This window comes from Netta rufina (assembly GCF_964035555.1).
Source record: "Netta rufina genome assembly, chromosome: 6".
NCBI classification, from domain to species: Eukaryota; Metazoa; Chordata; class Aves; order Anseriformes; family Anatidae; genus Netta; species Netta rufina.
In genome coordinates, this window is record NC_140129.1 from 13,047,389 (window position 1) to 13,053,777 (window position 6,389).

The following is a 6,389-nucleotide window of genomic DNA, read 5'->3' on the forward strand; positions in this document are numbered from 1 at the left end:
TAGGCCGCCTGGAGCTCTCATTTCCTCTGCCACAACAGGCCTGTTCCCTTGTTCCCTGCGGTCCTGCCATATGTGGCAGCTCCTCTTCTGGCACAGGTGGGAAAGGTTGGTTGGTGGCAGTGCTGCAGCAAGTCTGGGGAGGCGTGCTGAGTTGATCAAGGACAAAACCAGGAACTCCTGTATGCCCACTCTACCTTTGCTAGTGCCCTGGAAGGCCAGGCTGCAGCTGCCAAGGTGGCCACCATGTGCGCAGGCTCCCAGCTCTGTATGTGGAAAGTAGATGTGTGTCTCCCCCCCCTCCGCAGCAGTTATCACTCCTTGCTGACAGCAAGGGCAGCCAAGCTTTGGCCTAACCCAGCAGGCGTGGCTGAGTCTTATCCTTAGGGCATCTGAGAAGCCTTGAGTCAGCTCTGCAATAACAAAGTGTAACCAATGAATTTTACCAATATTTTTTACTGAGGATGTGAGCTACTCAGACCCAAGAAATAGTCTCCCCCAAGAGATTTCTGTGCGTGACCTTATGCACACACCTCAGTCAGCTCTCTCCTGCAGAAATAACCACTTTTATTCAGCTTTTGCTTTGCTACTGGGAAATTAAAGTAAAACAACAACAATTATATTCCCCTTTGTTCCAGAGCAGTGATGCAGCTGCGGGACGTACTTTGTGGAACACAGCCACATCAGTCTTTCACTTGTTTCCATTCAGGTTTTTTTTCTCCCCATTTACTTCTTGCTAATTCTGATGTTATGTAAATTTTCCATGTGCAAGAGATTATAGACATCTGCTCTCTGGCATGATCCAAAGCACATTCTATTGGATAAGAAGGTTAATTTTACACAGGCAGGAAAACTCTACTTTACCAAAATGTTTTTATGTGTATAAAATCAGCTTTTCACGTTAGCCTGAAAGATTGTCATTCTTCTTCAAACGAGGAGTTGAAATTTTTTGATTTCTAGAATTTAAATGGCACGCTCAGGCCCTCTGCTTTTATGTCAGGGGATATTCCTCTCTTCAGATTTCAGTACCACAGGGGAAGTCTGGGAGAAATCCACAAATGCTGATCTGAGTCTAAGTCATGTGCTGGGGAGCACTCATGCCTCTTTGCCAAAGACAACAGATAACGCTGCCCAAAGACAGCTGGTAGACACTGGGACACAGCTGGTAGACACTCCCTGTTCATAGGGAGTGGTCTGTGGAAGATGACTGGGGAAAGCAAGCCAATATTTACTAGGCGGCATCTGAGTACCAGGCATTTTTAGATGGGGATCACAAGGGCACTGAAAAACATTCAAGGATGCAAGTATTGAGAAAGGTTGGAAATAACCAATCTAGGTGCTTTTTAGCTCCTGGCAGGAAGGACAGCACCTTCCCAAGACCCACCACAACCCAAGAACCTTTTTAGAATGAGCGCATGCACCCAGTACTTAGCAGTCATGGTTTTGGATGAGTGTTGGCTGAAAGGCTGCCAGAAGCAGAGGGGCTTGGAGCTTTGCCTAGCTTTGCCTCTTTCATCTTCTCAAAGATCATATCCTCTCTCTCAGTGATGGCTCTCTGGGTGTCCTGGAGGCAAAGCCAGGTTGAACACAAGGCACAACGTATGAGGATGGGATGGCACAATTGAGATGAAGTGGTGTCTGGTTGAGATGTAACCATACAGTTAAAAGCTCCCCTGCCCCTCACGGCTAAACACAAGGAGACTTTAGAGCACTACTTGATCGTTACTCTCTAAGTAGGTATTTTCTCAAATCAGAGAATCCCATGTGCCCACCCCATCATATGCTCTGCTAAAGTTAATTAATTTAACTGCAGTACTACTACATGTATGTGGACAGAAAAGTTATTTCATCACTGCTTCTCAATGCATGAATAAGCCATGCTAACAGAATTTTAACAATCTCTTGAGCTTTTATAACTGTTATAAAAACAAACAGAAGCAAAAGAAGTTTGTAGACCTGAATCAGAAGGACGGATCTTTCTTCTGTGTTCTCTTAAGTGAATAGTGTCTATAGCTATATGCCTATTTATCACATATACAGCACGTTCATCATTCTGTAATATGGCCTTAAAATATACCTCACTGAAATATTTCCATTTATCAAATGAATTGATAATTTTGACAATTGAGATATTTTATTCACAGTAATATAGTTCCATTATACTCACAGTATGGAAATTGTGTCCTTGGCTTGTGAGACAAATCAGTATTTAATGTTCATAAATCAAATTTTCTTCTATTGTTCATATGCATTCTTCTGCCTTGGGACTAGAAATACAGAAGCATGTTACATCTCTAAATACAACACAAAAGTAGATTAATTATTATTTTACAAGCTCTATGACTGTGCTAAAAATAATAAGTTTTTGGAAAATACTTTAAAAAAATAAATCTAAAAGGAAGGAAAGTTTTGTTGCTGGAAGGAAGGAGTTACATGTAAATTATTATTCAGTATATTTTTCTGGGGGGATAGTTGTGGGAGATTAAACTGTGGTTTGCTTAAATGAATTAGTCCACTTCTGTCAGTGGCACTGAAGCCAAAAATTCAGACACGTGGTGGACAATATGCTTTTCCTCCTGCTCATTTTCTTCCTTCAACAGAGCTTGAGAACAGTTGCAGTTACTCTCAGCTGGCAAGAACTCATGTTGGTGAACCAAGCGTGACTCCAATTGCTCCTTTCCATCAGCAGTTCGACACTTTCACAAGGTTCTTATTTACTATTGCTACTGTTATTTAATGTGTGTTCAGAAAATTGATCTGTATGCATGCAAAATCACGTAGCATGGAGGTGAACTTAGTTCTGGCTTCTACAGAAGTTCGTACCTCTCCCAGGTAATTGTGTGGAGTGGAAACATCTCTCAAGCTATCTGTTAAGAGTTGCATCGGGAATCAATGTTTGTAAAAAAACAAAACAAAAAAAAAAAACACCAAAAACAACTACTTACAACGCCAGTGAGAGATATTATTTTAATTTTTAATTATTTTAATTTTTAAGCCTCAAGATATTATTTTATGAAACATTTTCTTAAAGATTGTAAACTTATAAAATGTGGCAAGAGTGCATTTTTGTTTTAAGTTGCCTTTTACTTATTGCAAGTATCTTGACTTATGGCCAAGGTCCCATCTGTTGTTTTTATTGTTTTAATCTTAATACCTTATTTTCAATCTGCTTGCCTCCTCAAATCCCCCCACATATTCTGGAATATTAACTAGGATCTTAAAGGTTTTGTGAGAAGCAAATTCTATTAAATTTGTCCTATTTTTTAAAAGTATTTTTCCCCTGTTGTTGTTTAACACCCCCGTAAACAAGCAAAACTAACTCACTCTGCAGGGGAGAGATGGGAAATGCAATGAAATATCCTGGGGCATAATCTAATGTTTAGATTAGGCTCCCAGAATCTTTAATCTTTCAACCTTCAACATTACTCGCAACAACTGTAGGTATAACAATTACAGACAGTAGATTGCTCCTTTATGAGTGCTGCTTTGCATTAATTTAATTTCAGAGTAAGTAAAGAAGATATTTGAAGCTACTTGGAGCCCAATCATTTACCATAAGGTTTGCTCATTACTGATATTTTTAACAGTACATTTTTCATATATATTATTATGAGCAGTGAGTGGATCTACTCGTAGAACTTCAGTCCTCAGGACGATAAACTTCCTTAAGTGTTGGTTGTTTTGGTAGTCAGTACAGAGGGATTTGGGCTTATAAACTTAGTTAAACCTCTTTGGCCCTTTGTTTCCCTGCTTTTGATTCAGGATTACTATTTTGATCACTTCCCTACTTTTGTCTCTATCATCACTAGGCTGCAAGTTTGTTCATGCAGCTCTGTGTTTCACTGTCTGCCTTTGAGGGCATTCTCGACAAGCTTCTATCATTTGGATTGATTTGTTTGTAACTGTAGCTTTCACTGCTCTCTGTATTTTAAGAAAGAATCGACACCTTGCATGCAACAGAATGCCTGCAATACCTGAATTTAATCTCCCAACAATGACTACTAGGCAGCACATTTTGGAAGGGCTCTGGTGAGGTGCTGAGTGCCCATTGCCTCCAGGCGCTGGCACTTCACTTGGGCGTGTGAGCATACCAGGCCTGCTCAGCTCATACAGGACAATTGGATGAGTAAAAATACTACATAGAGATGCTGATGCCAGAGAAACGGATCCTGTGTATGTGCAGTGACTCCAGTGGGCTTGCTTATCTAAAAGGCTGATTCAAATGATACTGATAAGAAGGCTCATAACTTCTCTGACAATAACGATTTTCATTCCTGTTAGTTTTGGATTGCTGTTGGCACCATTATGATAGGTGTTGTGGGCAGAATAAGAAACCCACTGATGGGAAGAAATCACAGCCCGCAGATGCCACATGAAACTGCGTGAAATGCATGGTGCGAAGTTGGCCTGGACGCCATTTGGCAAGTCCGAATGCAGCAAGGAGTGTGACAGCTGAAACAAACCCCAGCTCGTGGGAGATGTGAATTGAAAGGAGAGTCTGGGGGGGATTTGGATCCAAGTCACTGGGGGGAGGGCTTTTGCTTTGACTTTTCTGTTATTAAAAAGAATGTTTCAAAACTATTTTCAAGTAATTCATAATACTGCTTTAGTTGTTTCTTTTATTTCCATAGGGTGTAGGAGTAAGATCTGTTGTAACACATTTATTACAGTTTAAACAAATTAATGTATGAAGTACACACAGTTTGATTAGCTCCGAGTACATGATTTTACATGTTGAACTTTCATGTCTAATGCATGTAAAGCAATACAACTGCTGATGAGAAGCATACATAAATGCTTTGCTTTATATTCTCATAACAACTGTGTGGAGCAGTGCCATTTTTTACAGTGTGACAATAACGTGGGAAGTACTATAATTGTCACAGATATCGTGACTTGGCTCCAAAAACTGCATCATGCAAAAAAATATAAATCAATACCTTTCATTTTTGGCCTCTTTGAAACAGTATCAGAAATTAGGATTTCTTCAAAATATTTTATGCCTTAAAAATATCCTTATGGCACACTGTTCCAAACAATGCCAGTATTTCTGGAGAGGGCAAACTGTCCAAGCAGCAAAAGCCTGCTGAGCAACTGCACCAGCATTGGCAGTAGGTGATGTCACAGCAAAGAGGATTACATTTTCTGGTCTTGATTGAAAATTGCAACCAAGATATGAAATAAATGCTGCACACGTTAACCTGCATTAGGGCGACCTAACTCACTGACCTGGGCTGCCAACAAAGCAGCAGACAGGTTCTGTTTATTTCTCCAGGCATAGCATGCCAGGGTGCTGTTTTTCTACCTCCAGGGCATTTTCCTGTGGAGCATCATGAAGCTTGGGTTCTCTTTTTCAGTGTATCCATGGAGTCGCAGAGGGAGTTATGAGACCCTTTCACCTCCACTGCTTGTTCTCTGCCTCTTGGCCATCCCTGGTGAGGTGAGCACTATCTCCCTGACATTTCCCTAATTAAGTGCGTTACCTGGGACTATGATGCTTTGGCACATTGTACCAGCAGTACTTGTGATGGCTACAAGAAAAGGACTGGGAAGTGGTCCCATGTATCATTTTTAAGGTGACTTAAGTAACTTGCTTACTGTAAGGAGAGGATACAGAAGACTGATGGTAGTCTGCCAGGCTCCTGGTCCCTTTCCTTGACAGCCACTTTCAAGGGTAGCCTAATATAATTCTCATTAATACTGGGCACAGCCTTGTAGCCAGTTTTGGTTGACCCATTGTGCTACCATGAAGGCTGTGTTACTAGTATGTACACAGCCTGTGAGCATATTTGATATCCTTCAAAGGAAATTTAATTGATGCAGAGTGCAGCAGCTAACTTCATAACAAGCTCATCACCAGAAATGCATCAATCCTATTTCCTTCTGCCATTCTGATTTCTCATAAAAAAAGATTTCTCTTGAGAGGGACTTTGACTTTCAAGGTTGTAGGGAGGCCTGTGTCCAGGCATCCTTAAAAAGGGCCTGTACACATAGTCTTGCTTTTCAGGTTTGTTAAAATTGTCAGCCACAAAAATGAAGTTCTTCAAAGGGGAAGACAGGGCTTTTTAAGTAAGGGAGGCATCAATCAAAAACAGCAAAAGAGAAAAGAGAAAAAAAAAACAACCTACCCAAGAGAGAACAGTATGTAACTTGTTGTCACATCATTTGTATCATAGCAATGGTATTCAATTGCAACATGCAACTTGCAGAACAATATTGAAAGGAATTTGGCATTTGGCTACGGAAAGTCCTCTGGAGTAGCCCAGAACTGGCACTGGCAATAGAATTGATTCCCAGGACCTGAGGGTGCTGAAGAGTGTTTACTTTACAGCTAAATAATTCAAATGTGTGAACCAAGGCCTATTGCAAGCACGTATGTGCCCCTCTGAAGT